Source organism: Malus domestica, chromosome 06 (genome assembly GCF_042453785.1).
Source record: "Malus domestica chromosome 06, GDT2T_hap1".
Lineage (NCBI taxonomy): Eukaryota > Viridiplantae > Streptophyta > Magnoliopsida > Rosales > Rosaceae > Malus > Malus domestica.
Genome location: NC_091666.1, coordinates 25,780,875 through 25,795,626, shown reverse-complemented (window position 1 = coordinate 25,795,626; position 14,752 = coordinate 25,780,875). Strand labels below are relative to the sequence as shown.

The following is a 14,752-nucleotide window of genomic DNA, read 5'->3' as shown; positions in this document are numbered from 1 at the left end:
CTTACCTCTAAAAAAAACATACTATTGTGAATTGACCACGAGCCGATTCCTTTTAAAAACAACATAGTTAAATCCCACATTCATGTCACATTAGGTAAAAAGTAGCTTGGATAAGGGATTATCTTCAAATCTTCCTGCATGGTACATAGTCCACACAAAATTGGTTCAAAAGTTAGAATCCGGATCCTCTTTGTGAGGATCCTGAGAATCTGTGAATTATGTCTGTTTATCGTACATCATACGATCATGAATCATTTTAAATATTTTTATTTAAAATTAAATATAATAGTACTTGATAAAAATTGATCACACGATATACAATAAACGGATACGATTTACAAATATTTAGGATTCTCACTAAAATGATCCGGAGAGGATCCAGTTGGCAAAAGTTAAGGTATCATTTAAATTAATTAAGGCCTAATTGGATAAAAGGTCCCCGTGGTCATAAGGTATTCAGATGATAGCCCCTATGGTAAAAAAATTCGGATTTAAACCCCTGTGGTCACAGTTTGTTAGGATTTAACCCATGTGGTCTAAGTCTGTTAGGATTTATACCCTTCTGTCATTCCTCCATTAGGTTTAGGTTGGCCAAATCGGATAAATGGTCCCCGTGGTCATAAGGAATTCGGAAGATAGCCCATGTGGTAGAAAAAATTCGAATTTAAACCCATGTGGTCTAAGTCTATTATGATTTATGCCTGAAATTAGAGGTTCTGTCATTCATTCGTTAAGCTTACAGGTGGAGCAGAGTTTCTCTGAGTATCTATCAATAAAAAATATCTTACAATAAAAAGAGGGGGAGAGAAGATTTCAGTTTATGGTAAAAAAATTCATTCATCTCAGTTATTTCACGAGAAGAAAAAGACGAAAATAGAGGATCTGTTGAATTTCAAATAGTTAGTTTCACCAATAGGATACGAAGACTTACTTCACATTTACAATTACACAAAAAAAACTATTTATCTCAGAGAGGTTTACGTAAAATTCTGGGAAAACGCCAACGATTACTGTCTTATTTGTCAAAGAAAAATAGAATATGTTATAAAGAATTAATTAATCGGTTGGATATTCGGGAGTCAAAAACTCGTTAATTTTATAAAGGCATTTTGAATTATTTAATTTATTAGATCTTGAATTTTAATGAATTATGTGATTTATTAGTTCCATCTCATTCTGTCGCGTCTCCTTAGAGAAACTCTGCTCCACCTGTAAGCTTAGCGGAGAAATGACAGAACCTCTAGTTTCGGGCATAAATCCTAACAAACTTAGACCACAGGGGTTTAAATCCGAATTTTTTTTACCACAGGGACTATCTGCCGAATACCTTATGACCACGGGACCATTTATCCGATTTTGCCAACCTAAACCTAATGGAGGAATGACAGAAGAACATAAATCCTAACAGACTTAGACCACAGGGGTTTAAATCCTAACAGACTGTGACCACATGGGTTTAAATCTGAATTTTTTTACCATAAGGGCTGGCTATCATTCGAATACCTTATGACTAATATGATCATTTAGGCCATTAATTAATTATCACATTGAAGACACAGCCATCACTCGTCAGAATAATAATATCACGTGGCTTTTTTAATCAATTATGCACACGTGGCTTGCACGCTGAATAAAAGCTTTGTGAATGATGATCACAGCAAAATTTGAATAATTGGGTCAAATATAATCAATCATAAGAACAAGTCGGGACTTCATTTTAATAAGAAAAATAGCATGAATATTTGACATTCTTGTGGCACGTCATCCACTTCATTCCCTAAGCAAAGAAACGAGAAGTGTATGTGCAATTCTTTGTATATGAAACAGGACAGATTAACCACCACAGAGTGTCCACTTGTTTGGGAGAATTTCAGATTTCGTATTTCACACGGTTAGTCCTAAATCGGTTTTTTACACTAGTGAATCACATGATTGTGACCAAAGGGTAGCTGAGTTGAATATCAGAGTGCGGAACAAATAAGACTATAAAATAATAAGAATTTTATTGAACAAACTGAGAATGCCGAGACGGCTACAAAAACCCTAGAGACTACATTGTGACTAACTTATTCTCAAACTAAATTACAAGCTCTATTTATAGAGCAATAAACCTAAGAAACCCTAATGCTTAAATGCCAAAAATACCCTACTACAAAATCAAATCAAATCTTAATTAATTTCCTAAATAAACCTAATAAATTCCAACACCCCCCGTCAAACTCATGGCGGTATACGACATGAGTTTGCCAACAGACGATGTGGATGCAAGCTTTGTTATGCTAACTTCCGATGCCAATTTCAATACAAAATTCCATCGGTGCAAGTGCAAGATTTCAATGCCAGTGCCAGTGCAAGATTCCAATGCCAGTGCCAGTGCAAGATTTCCATGCTAGTGCCAGTGCAAATGTCGATGCCGATGCCAAACAAACAAAAAAAAAAATCCAACAATTTTTTTTTTTCTCTTTTGCCCGCATGGGCCTAAAAAACCTAACCCTTTTTTTTTTTTTTACTTCTGCTTTCTTCATGCAGCAACCAAGTCGAGGGAAAGAAAATGGATTGCAGCCAACAGAACAACTCCAATGCAATTGCAGAATGACTCCATACGAGTTGCGACAGATCCAACTCATAGGAATCGAGTCCGGGTACCGTGCGAGTTCAAGCACATGGTGGGTGGATGGTTCTGCAGATCCAGATGGGGTAGGCGCAGCGGAGGTGATGGCAGATTCCACCTTTTTTTTTTTTTTTTTTTTAAAACAAACTAGACCAACGACAATCTAAACAACGAACAAGACGGACAAACAAACTGATACGAATCAAGGGCAGATTAAATCCCAAAGGATCAAACATGCTCTGATACCAAGTTGAATATCAGAGTGCGGAACAAATAAGACTATAAAATAATAAGAATTTTATTGAACAAACTGAGAATGCCGAGACGGCTACAAAAACCCTAGAGACTACATTGTGACTAACTTATTCTCAAACTAAATTACAAGCTCTATTTATAGAGCAATAAACCTAAGAAACCCTAATGCTTAAATGCCAAAAATACCCTACTACAAAATCAAATCAAATCTTAATTAATTTCCTAAATAAACCTAATAAATTCCAACAGAAATGTCATTGTGAGTCTTCACACCCCCCTCCCATGCCCCTGGAAAAGTAGACTACCAGGGCTTTGCCACTAGCTAATCCCTTTTAAAAAATATAAAAAAAATAAAAAAATAAAAGAGAAGAAAAATTCTCTTATGTCACTAATTTATCATATATAACAATCATTTATTAAATGTATAGTGTATTTGTTGAGCAATGATAAATATTTGTTAGACGATGACATAACTAAAACTTAAAGTTGAGTATGCGCGTTTAACCTAATATACTTAACGATCAACAACTAGACACACGTACATGTATAAAATCTATGCAAAATCACTTGTTCTTGTTTGATCTAGTGGCTTAAAAACCTAATCATGCACTCTGACTTAATTTACATTTTATCAATGACAGACAATCATTTACATTGTGCTAGACCCAGTCGACTATGCACGTTTAACCTAATATACTTAACGATCAACAACTAAACACACGTACATGTATAAAATCTATAGACAATCACTCGTGCTTGTTTGATCTAATGGTTTAAAAACCTAATAATAATGCACTCTAACTTAATATACATTTTATCAACGACAAACAATCATTTACATTGTGCTAGACGCAGTCGACCATGCGTGTTTAACCTAATATACTTAACGGTCAACAACTAAACACAAATACATGTATAAAATCTATAGACAATCACTCATGCTTGTTTGATCTTATGGTTTAAAAACCTAATCATGCACTCTAACTTAATTTACTTTTTATAAACAACAAACAATCATGCACTCTAATTTAATTTACTTTTTATGAACAACAAACAATCATTTACATTGTGCTAGATGCAGTCGACTATGCGTGTTTAACCTAATATACTTAACGATCAACAACTAGACACACATATGTGTATAAATCTAGGGAATTTTAACGAAAAGCTTCCAGTATTGTTCACTTTAACGAAAAATCACATTTTTACAGTAAAAAGTCAATCATAATACTATTCACTTTACCCTTTATTTTGTCCTTATCGTTAAAATTCAAAGTTTTCAAACCATTTTCATTAGTTTTCCTTAAAATCTATAGACAATCACTCATGCTTGTTTGATCTCAAGGTTTTAAAACATAATCATACACTCTAACTTAATTTATTTTATCAACGACAGACAATCATTTACACGTGCATAACAACCTTCAATGAATTCACACGTTCAGTTGCTCATGCGGTCTAACCTAATATTGGCATGCCAATTCTACTTCATTTTTTCTATTTTGTTTTTTATTTAATGTGGCCTGCAACCATTGCATACTCATTGAGTCATTGGTGACTGGCTCTTGGAAAATTTCTTCAAAACATTGATATTATTAATTAATAATATTATATTATCATATCATCACCCGTGGAGAAACTAAATACGTACCAACTGCATAATTAATCCTTCCTTTCATTTCACGTCCAATCCGATTTGCTAATTTGACGAACCAGATACACAAAATCACAATTAGTCTGACTTTAATTATTTTGGGTTTAAATCACAAGATGCGGCAGGCACGGCGTCGTTTTCATGAATCTCTAGCTACCGATTACATCCCTACACCAATACAATATATTGGTATTGTGATAGTTAGAGGTTGTGTATGTATTTATATAGCGTTTATGTCGTATGTGTCCTAATCATTTTAAGCACGTTATATTATAAATTTTAGGGTTTGATTGTGATAATGTAACCACGAACTAAAGCAACTTCCTAACCCATTCCTTGATTATCAGAGGAGGGGACATGAATACTTAGATAAATAGATTATTTTTTTCATCTATATATAAAAGTCAATTGAAAAGGTGAATAGTGATTTTGGTGTCACCAAGTTTCAACAAAATATTTGAACAAAAATGCCCCCAAGATAAAAAAAAACTCCAAAAGCATCTCAAAATAATGCATCAAATAAGGCAAGGGCATTTTCATAATTTTAATAGTATTTTTTTTAATAATTAATTTTTGTTTTGTGGTTTTTTGTGTTTTTTTTAATTAGTACCTCACAATAGGCTATTAATAATGTGATTCAATTTCTCTATTTTTAAACATGTTCAAAACATCTTAAGAGACATGTAATGCCGGTTATAAAAAAGATCATTCGTACACGGATAATAATGTGATTGAATTACTTGTCAAATGATTGTTTTTTTATTTTATTTAAAAAAACGATATTATCTATACTAAGGGGGGGGTGGGCTTAGTCTCATAATGGGCTAGCAATAATGTGATTCAATCAGTTGTTGATTAAATATTATTTTCTCTATTTTAAACACTTTCAAAACATCTTAAGAGGTGTGTAATGACGGTTATAAAAAAATGTATTTCGTACGCGGATAATAATATGATTAAATTAGTTGTCAAATAATTGTTTTTTTTCAACAAAAAATATTATCTACATTAGGACTGGCAATTCCTGACACAACTCGATAACCCGACACGACACGATACAAAATTAACAGGTGCTTGGGTCGACACGATAACAAATCGGGTCGTTATTGGGTAACCCGATAAGCACCTATTACGATAATGGGTTGGTTAGGGTATACACGTGGGTAACACGATATATGATAAGCAAAATATTAATTTTATAATTTTATAACCCTAAAAAAATACTATAATAATTATATATATTAATTTAATAATTTTATACCCCTAAAAACTATAATAATTATATATATATTAGGGGTGTGCTATCCACACACCCCATTTTACTTCTCACACACCCTTGATAATTTATGTCTGTTGATCTTCTTCAATTCATTCGATTTGACGACTGAAAATTAAAAAGGTGTGTGAGAAGTAAAATGAGGTGTGTGGATATCCCACCCCTTATATTAAAAAAAAAGGCTTCATAATTTGTTAGGCTCAGTTGAAGATAGAATTTGTTTGACATTAGATTTATGGACCTCACAATGCACTGATGAGTATCTTGCTCTTACTGCTCATTTTGTAGACAAAGATTGGAGATTGCATAAAAGAATTTTAAGTTTTTGTCACATGCCTCCTCCGCATACTGGTGTTGCATTATCTGAGAAAATTAATGCATTGGTGACTGAGTGGTGGATTGAGAAAAAGTTATTTTCTATTACTTTGGATAATACTTCTTCAAATATTTCTTTTGTTAGCATTTTGAAGAATCAGTTGAATCTTAGAAGTCTTCTCATTATGAATGGTGACTTCTTTCATGTGCGTTGTTGTGTTCATATTTTGAATTTGATAGTTCAAGATGGACTTAAAGAAATTGATTATTTGGTGATAAAGATTCATGAATGCATCAAGTATATAAAGGGCTTTGAGGCTAGGAAACTAAAGTTTTATGAATGTGTTAGACAAGTAGGGAGGTTTGAGACAAGATGTCTATACTAGATGGAACTTAACTTATATTATGCTAGATAGTGCAATTTTCTATTGATATACTTTGATTCATTTAGGGTTGAGTGATTCCAATTTAGTAGCACTACTACAATATTAGCTTTAGGTGGCGGAAGATGGTGACGGATATTAGAAAATCTTGTCGGATAAATTATATCCGACACATTATTTAATTAGTGGCGGATATTAGAAAAATACTGTCGGTTATATCCGACATAAAATACTGGCGGATATTTAGTGGCGGATATCAAAAAATACTGTCGGTTATAACCGACAGTATTTTTGAATTCTTTTATTAAATATTTTTTTACATATGCTGGCGATTTTTAAGTAAATGGTGGCGGTTATAACCGACAGAAATTGATTATTTTATTATTTTACTTTCTGACGTTTATCATTTTAGTGTTCTGGCGGTTATAACCGACAGTATTTCGGGGGGGGGGAATTTAAAATTTTGGGAGAGGGAACTTAAAATTTTGGGAGAGAATTTTTGGGGATTTTTGCCCCCATTTTTGTCGGTTTTTTTGCCCCCACTCAGACGCTCTCTCTTTCGTTTATTCATTATTCTCTATTCACTTCTTCATTATTCTTCCAGAATTTTCCAATTCCTCCTCTGAAATCCCAAAAAACACATACTCAGACCTCCTCTAATGAAAATCCAAATCCAAGCCTAGCGCCATTTAGCATTGCCCCAGACCTCCTCTATCATCATCCTCATTTCTCACCCCTGGCATGGCGATTTCCTCAAAGCTGAGGTTTGCACTGGCGATTTCTGATTCCATTCTCTCAGAGGTAAAGGTTATCCCCTTTTCTTCTCTTTTGTGCAGGAGATTCGGATCCGTGAAACATCCGAGAGATATGGTGAAGATAACCACTGCATGTCATAGATCCGAAAAGCATGAAGGTTCCAGATCAGAAAAACAAGGTAAAAAAAAAAACAAGGAAATGACCGACCAAGATCCCAACGCGCTGGCTCTGACGGTGACGGGGATGATCGTCGATGATACGTACGAGTTCTCAGCTCCGCGCTTCTTCGACTTCATAAAGGACGAGAGCGCAAGGCCGAGCTCTGGTTCGATTGCGCTTTCCCTTACGATTTTTTAGGGTTTCCATTTCGCCAAATCCTTCGGATCTTCGCCTCCTCCTTACTAATTTCGTGCCAATTTTCCAATTATCAGGTACGATTAGGGCTTTCTCAAGTCGGTAGAACTCCCATTTTTCTGCTCCACTCGGTTCCCCCTCCAGATCCGAGCCGGGTCTGGGTCGTCGAATTTGCTCGAATCCGGAAATGTCATACCCATGAAGGCAATTTCTCATTTTCTTCGTCCATTTATAATATATATAGATTGAAAATTTATGAGTGATTTGAATTTTGGGGTGTTTGATTGTGTAGATTACAGGGACCAGGAGAGTGGGAAGATTCTGAATTTGGTGTTTGTTTAGGCGGATGAGGGCTCCGAGCTCAAAGTTGATGTCCATGTTGTATCATCCTTTCTGTGTGTGCGTGGGTGGATATTTACAGAATGTGGAAATGAATTGGAAGGGGAAATAGTAAGTTGATAATCACGTTGTGCGGGAAGGAAGGAAGGAACTGTCTCTATCCCCTCTCTGGCTCAACTTGAAAGGGAAAGAATAATTCAGAAAGTTGTTTATATATTTTTTATTATTATTATATTTTCTGTCGGATTTATCCGACAAGAATGCTTTTATTTATTCTTATTCATAAATTTTCTGTCGGTTATATCCGACAGAAGTTCTGTCGGTTTTAGCCGACAGAAAATGCTCTAATTTATTCTTTATTAATATATTCTCTGGCGGTTATATCCGACACAATTTCTGTCAGTTTTACAGTATTTTCTGTCGGATTTTTCATTTCCTGACGCAGGCAATGCTGTCGCTTATTATATCCGTCACTGCATACATTTTCCGTCGGATTGTGCTTAATTTCCGACGGTATTAGACGTTTCTTGTCGGTTTTTAAACCGACACTAATGGTACTTTTGTAGTAGTGTAGTTGTCCTTCTTCTGAAGAGTCAGATAAAATAATGAAGATTTCCAAGTTTTTGGGGTACTTTTATGAGGTTACGTGCTTATTCTCTGGGACAAAGTACCCCACATCAAATTTGTTCTTCCCTAAGGTGTTCGTAATCCAACTTCAAATTAAGGTAACCATGGATAACTCTGAAAGTTTCATGAATAAGATGAGGACTTACATGTACCCGAAGTGTCACATCCCGGCCCGGGATGTGACAAATGGTATCAGAACTTAACCCTGGCCGTGGTGTGCCGATGAGGTCATCGGACCCCTAAGGGGGGTGGATTGTGACATCCCACATCGCCCAAATGAGTGAGGCCTTTTGGGAGCTCACTGGCTTCGGGTTCCGTAGGAACTCCGAAGTTAAGCGAGAAGGGGGCCAAAGCACTCCCAAGATGGGTAACCCACTGGGAAGTTGCTCGTGAGTTCCCAAAAACAAAACCGTGAGGGCGTGGTCAGGGCCCAAAGCGGACAATATCGTGCTACGATGGTGGAGCGGACCCAGGATGTGACACGAAGTTTGAGAAGTATTGGTTAGAGTACAATTTGATTTTGGCAATTGCAATAATCTTAGACCCTCGTTATAAATTGCATTTTATGGATTGGGCTTACACAAATCTTCATGGTGTGAATTTCGTTGAATTTACAAAGGTTAATGATAAATTGAATGTTCTTTTTGGTGTGTACTTGGAAAAACTTTGGTATCTTGATAATTCAAATACTCTAGTGAATTCAGTGCCTAATCATCAAACAGAATCTGGAGATGTTCTATTTAAGGTAACCTAAGTTTGTTTTTATTTACTTTATATATTTGTAGTAGTAGTACTATAAAAAGTGTTGATATTATATTTGAAATTGACACGATGCATGATTCTTATTACGTTTTCATTTTTATTTTTTATGATGTAGGATTTTGATAATAATTACGATGGTTCAAGTTCAATTGAAAAAAATGAATTGCAAAAGTATGTGGAGGATAAAATAATAGATAGAAAAGTAGACATAGATGTTCTTTCTTGATGGCAAATGGAGCGTTTTCATTATCCAATACTTTCTCAGTTAGCACGAGATGTGTTAACAATTCTCATTTCAACTGTTGCATCAAAATCTACATTTAGTATTGGGGGTAGAGTACTAGATCAGTATCGTAGTTCATTGTTACCAAAAACAGTTCAAGCTTTATTGTGCACACGAGATTGGCTATTTTGGAAAAGGAGGTAATAAATTTTTATATGGTCTAGTACTATTGTTTATTTTCTTTTCATAATTATTTTGGTAAACTTCTCATAGTTTAAATGGTTTTTAATGTTTGGTGTTTCTATACTTAGTTTATGCGGAAGAGAGTTCTGACGTGGAAAACCTTACTGAAAACATCATTAACATAACTCTTGAAGGCAATAGATCAAGTCAAAGTTACAATACAATTTCCTCATGATGATCGATGAAAATTGAGGATTTTGTAAAAAGAATAACATGCAAGCTTTGAGTTCTATTGGCTCTTTTGAGAAAGGCTTCACAACCTTGAAAACAAAAACTCTTTCATTTTGCATATCCTTGCACATTTAATATTTTGTAATAGACTAGTAGTGTATGGATGTTTTTTTATTAGGCTCTTATTTTCGAGTGTAGATGTTGTACTTAAACTACAAATGTGTTTTAATGTTTTGAAGTAATATTTATGTGGCAATGTGTGGTATATGCAAATTTAAGATAAACAATATATTTTTCTTAACGGGACATAACGGGTCGGGTCACTTTACCCGTTGGGTAAAGCGACCCGACATGTTAAGGACCCGTTATGATAACGGGTGTGACACGATACGACCCATTAAGATAACATGTGTTACACGAAAATTACACAAACACGACAGACACGACCCATTTGTCAGGCCTAATCTACACTAAGGAGGAGAGGGTGGGTTTTAGCCTCACAACGGGCTAGCAATAATGTGATTTAATCAGTTGTTTATTAAATATTATGTTCTCTATTTTTAAACATGTTCAAAACATCTTAAGAGGCGTGCAATGCCGGTTATAAAATAGGTCTTTCACACGTGGATAATAATGTAATTAAATGACATTAAATTAGTTGTCAAATGACTATTTTTTTTTTAACAAACGATATTATCTGCACTAAGGGGGAGAGGGTGGGCTTAGCCTCACAATAGGCTAGCAATAATGTGATTCAATCAGTTGTTTATTAAATATTATTTTCTTTATTTTTAAACACGTTCAAAACATCTTAAAAGGAGTGTAATGCCGGTTATAAAAAAAAGGTCATTCGCACGCGGATAATAATGTGATTAAATTACATTAAATTAGTTGTCAAATTATTATTTTTTTAACAAACAATTTATCTACACTAAGGGGGAGGAATGTGGGCTTAGCCTCACAATGGGCTAGTAATAATGTGATTCAATCAGTTATTTATTAAATATTATTTTATCTATTTTTAAACACGTTCAAAACATCTTAAAGGGCATGTAATGCAGGTTATAAAAAATGTCTTTCGCACGCGGATAATAATATGATTAAATTAGTTGTCAAATGATTGTTTTTTTTTTAACAAACAATTATCTACACTAAGGGGGAGGGGGTGAACTTAGCCTCACAATGGACTAGCAATAATGTGATTCAATCAATTGTTTATTAAATATTATTTTTCTCTATTCTTAATGTAAATTCTATAGAGATCGATTTCATTATGTGAATCCAACTGCTTTAATTGGTTTATGAGGGGTTTCTTCTAGCATGATCTAAGATTATTCATTTACTTCAAATATTTGACTTTTCTTTTTGTCAATTTACGCATATAAATATTGTGGAGCCAAAAATAATCACAAGGCGACACGTGGATTTTTGGACAAAAAAGGGAAAAAATACCCTTGAGCTACAACGGGGTTCCTACGGGTGAGCAGCGGGCAATCATTCTTCAACCAAATCAAAAGTGCCCAAAATAGGTAACAAATTCAAAGTTATTTCATCCATCCTCATCCTATATTTTCCACAAGGTAATTATTTCATAACCTTCAAAATATCCCATATAAATTACATAACCCCCAAAATATTTATTCAAAAAATGTGTTGATTAACCAATTAATGGATTAATTGCCTAATTAATCCATTAAATCACACATTAAACCAAAAGTTACACCCTAAAAAACATCCAAAGGGGACGGCCACCCTATCCCTATAAATAGGCTCCCATTTTCACTAAAAGATCATTCCAACACACTTGCAAAGTTCCCAATACTCTCCAAACACTTTTTCTTTCTAAATTCTAACTTTGGCATTAGAGGTTTTTTGGCCAAAGCCCCCTCATTCATTGTGGGTGCGTGAGGCTCTTGGCCTTGACCTTAAGGTGTTAATTGTTTTGTATGTGCAATTTTGTCCAAGATCAAGGAGGAAGAAATTTGCATCCACAAATTGGTGCTTTAATTGAGAGTTGAGTCCCATACTTGTAGAAGACTCTCGCATAAAAAGAAGATTCCTATATTCAAGAAATGGGATCGCGGCGATCCACAAGACTAAATGTGATCCTAGGGGGAACGGTACAACCACCACGAGTTTCCACCACGGGAACCACCGTGGTGGTTACTTCGGTAGCCACCCGTGGCGATGTCCATGGTGCCTTCACCACAGCCTGAGCTATGCCATCCAAGGCGGCTCACAGTACTAAGACCACAACCCAAGCTTCACTCTCGCATGCATCACGCACCGAGCAACCCATTCTCGTGGCCCAGCCTGCTCCGGCCGAGCAGCCCACTCTTGTGACCCAGCCTGCTCTCATCAAGCAGCCTGCTCCAGCCTGCTCCCGTGGCCTTCCAAGCAGCCCAAATCGATCCAAGATTAGTTTAACCATCCCGGTTTCAAATTTTCAGATTGACGATCAAATCGGGAACATTTTCATCACATTCTTCTTCGGATTTGACATTTCCCAACTTAAATCTCGTGCCCGGAGTCTACCACACTTCCACTGCTCAAGAAGACGCATTCATTCCAAGTTATTCCAACCCAAATGGAGAACAACACTTGTCTCAACAAGTCATAGAGTTGATAAGCACCCTCGCACAACAAACGAACTTGGTGAACTAGCTTTTGCAGCGCACCGAGATGCAATGTGCCCCAGATGAGGTGTCCCGAAGTAGGATAAGGGCAGACAAAGAACATCTCCAGCAGCGTCTCGACAAGCAGCCACTCGACCAGCCATGAACCGAGTGTTTAGGCAATGTACACTCCTGATTGGGCCCCCGAGATAGCGTATACTCCCGTCTTAAAGCGCAGAAGAGCGTGCACTCTCGACTAGGCCTATAGACGAGCATACATTCACGGTTGGGGTCACACTTCAATAGTCAACATGAGCAACCTTCCAGGTGAAGTGTTTATTAGCGGCTAAGCTCCCAAAGAGCATCATCTACCTCACATTGGAGTAGGCAGCACGACGAACGGAGAGAAGTAGTCACTCAATACGGCTCAAGTTCAACCGGCAGCCTACGAAGAACTCGCTCGTATGCTAGGAACGCGTTACACGGACCGCATCAGTGGCATAGACGAGCCAAATACATGGAAGAGCAGCCTAGACCAGCAAGTCATGGTTGGGGGCAGCGGAGAGCTCCACTACCTCAACAAAGGCAAATTCAGGAAGAAGTAGAGAGACTCTTGACCAAGCTATTGTGCAATTTTCAACGTAATGAGGTCATCGATGAAACACTACGATGAAACATGACCAACATAAGCAGGTCACCCTTCACAGACGAGATCGAGCAGGTAGAGCCTCTACACGAGTTCAGCATGCCATATTTCACATCTTTCAAAGGGGATGAAGACCTGGAAAGACACTTAAAGCACTACTGAAACGTAATGATCCTCTATCGAAACAACGATGATCTCATATGGAAGATGTTCGCCACCACTCTACAAGGCGAGGCGCAAGATTGGTTCTACACCCTACCACCACAATCCATTCGGAATTTCGACGAACTTTCTTTGGTTTTCACCAAAGAATATTCATCATGTCGCTCGATAAAAAAGAAGTCCAACCATTTGTTCGACGTCAAGAAGAACCTAAAGGAGTCGCTTAATGACTATGTGAGGAGGTTCAAAGTAGAGAAAACAAGGATAGTCGGATGCAACGACTCGATAGCTAGAGCAGCCTTCCAAAAAGGACTTCTAGCATATCACCCATTGTTTGAAAAACTGATAATGAAAGAAGATTTAACTCTGGCAGAATCTTTCGCTCTGGCAGAAAAGCATGCATTTTGGGACAAAGTTCGCCGATGCCCATTCAAGGCAAATCCGAGCGATCTTGAATATGACTACTCTGAAGGAGATTCAAAGTCTGACTGGACGAGTAGTCGCATCTGAAACAACAATAAGCTCATTCCACAGTTTAAAAGCTCTCATCGATGTTATCAGTTATATTCCACAGTTTAAAAGCTCTTATTGATGTTATCAGAAATTCAAAAACTAACTTTGGCAATAGTTGTTGCATCCCGGAAGCTCAAGTTTTACTTTCAAATGCATGTAATCATCCTCATGAAGTACTATTCCGCCCAATCCAAACGCGCGACGATAAAGGCGTAGACCCTGGTAGATGCAAAATTTTCTAACGAATGTAACAACTCGGCCCAAAAGACACGCCAAGGGTAGACAAACACTGGAAGGATACACTCGGAAGCAAGTTTTGTCCTCGTCACCCTAAAAGATTCTACATAGGAGCAACTTGTACCGGCAGTTGAGTACCACCTCCTGCTGCGTACCACACAGCCCTAACCGACCCTTGCTCAATGATTCAACTCTAGAGTGGCCCAATACCGGTAATTGAGCATCTCTTGATGCGTGTGACATGGCCCCATCTCCACAGCTCCTTATTACGCCTTCACGCTGAGCCTAGGTGACGCAATAAAGCTGCCCAATGATGCCCCTAAAGTAGCCAAGCATACTCTAGCCGCACCTGCTCCACCCGATGGAGACTTCTGGCATTTGCATATCGACGACGCATCCAACTACAAAGGTTCAGGAGTAGACGTGGTCCTTGTCACCCCAGGTAGTTCGATGCCCGAGTAGATGATCATTCTAGGTTTCAAAGCATCCAACAACGAAGCAGAGTACAAAGCCCTACTAGCAGGCCTTTACATAGACTTGGCAGTGAAAAAGCTCGCAATTCATTCTGATTCCCAACTAATCACTAGCCAGATTACTTGAGGCGTTTTAG

At 37.0% G+C, this 14,752-nt stretch overlaps 1 long non-coding RNA gene across 1 annotated transcript; it reads left to right on the top strand.

Annotated features, from left to right (window-relative positions):
* The first annotated feature begins 7,551 nt into the window (after window positions 1-7,551).
* On the top strand, window positions 7,552-8,126 carry LOC114825539 (uncharacterized). The gene is made up of 3 exons (XR_011581808.1): window positions 7,552-7,575; window positions 7,682-7,808; window positions 7,897-8,126. It is a non-coding gene; the product is annotated as an uncharacterized lncRNA (long non-coding RNA).
* The last annotated feature ends 6,626 nt before the right edge of the window (window positions 8,127-14,752 follow it).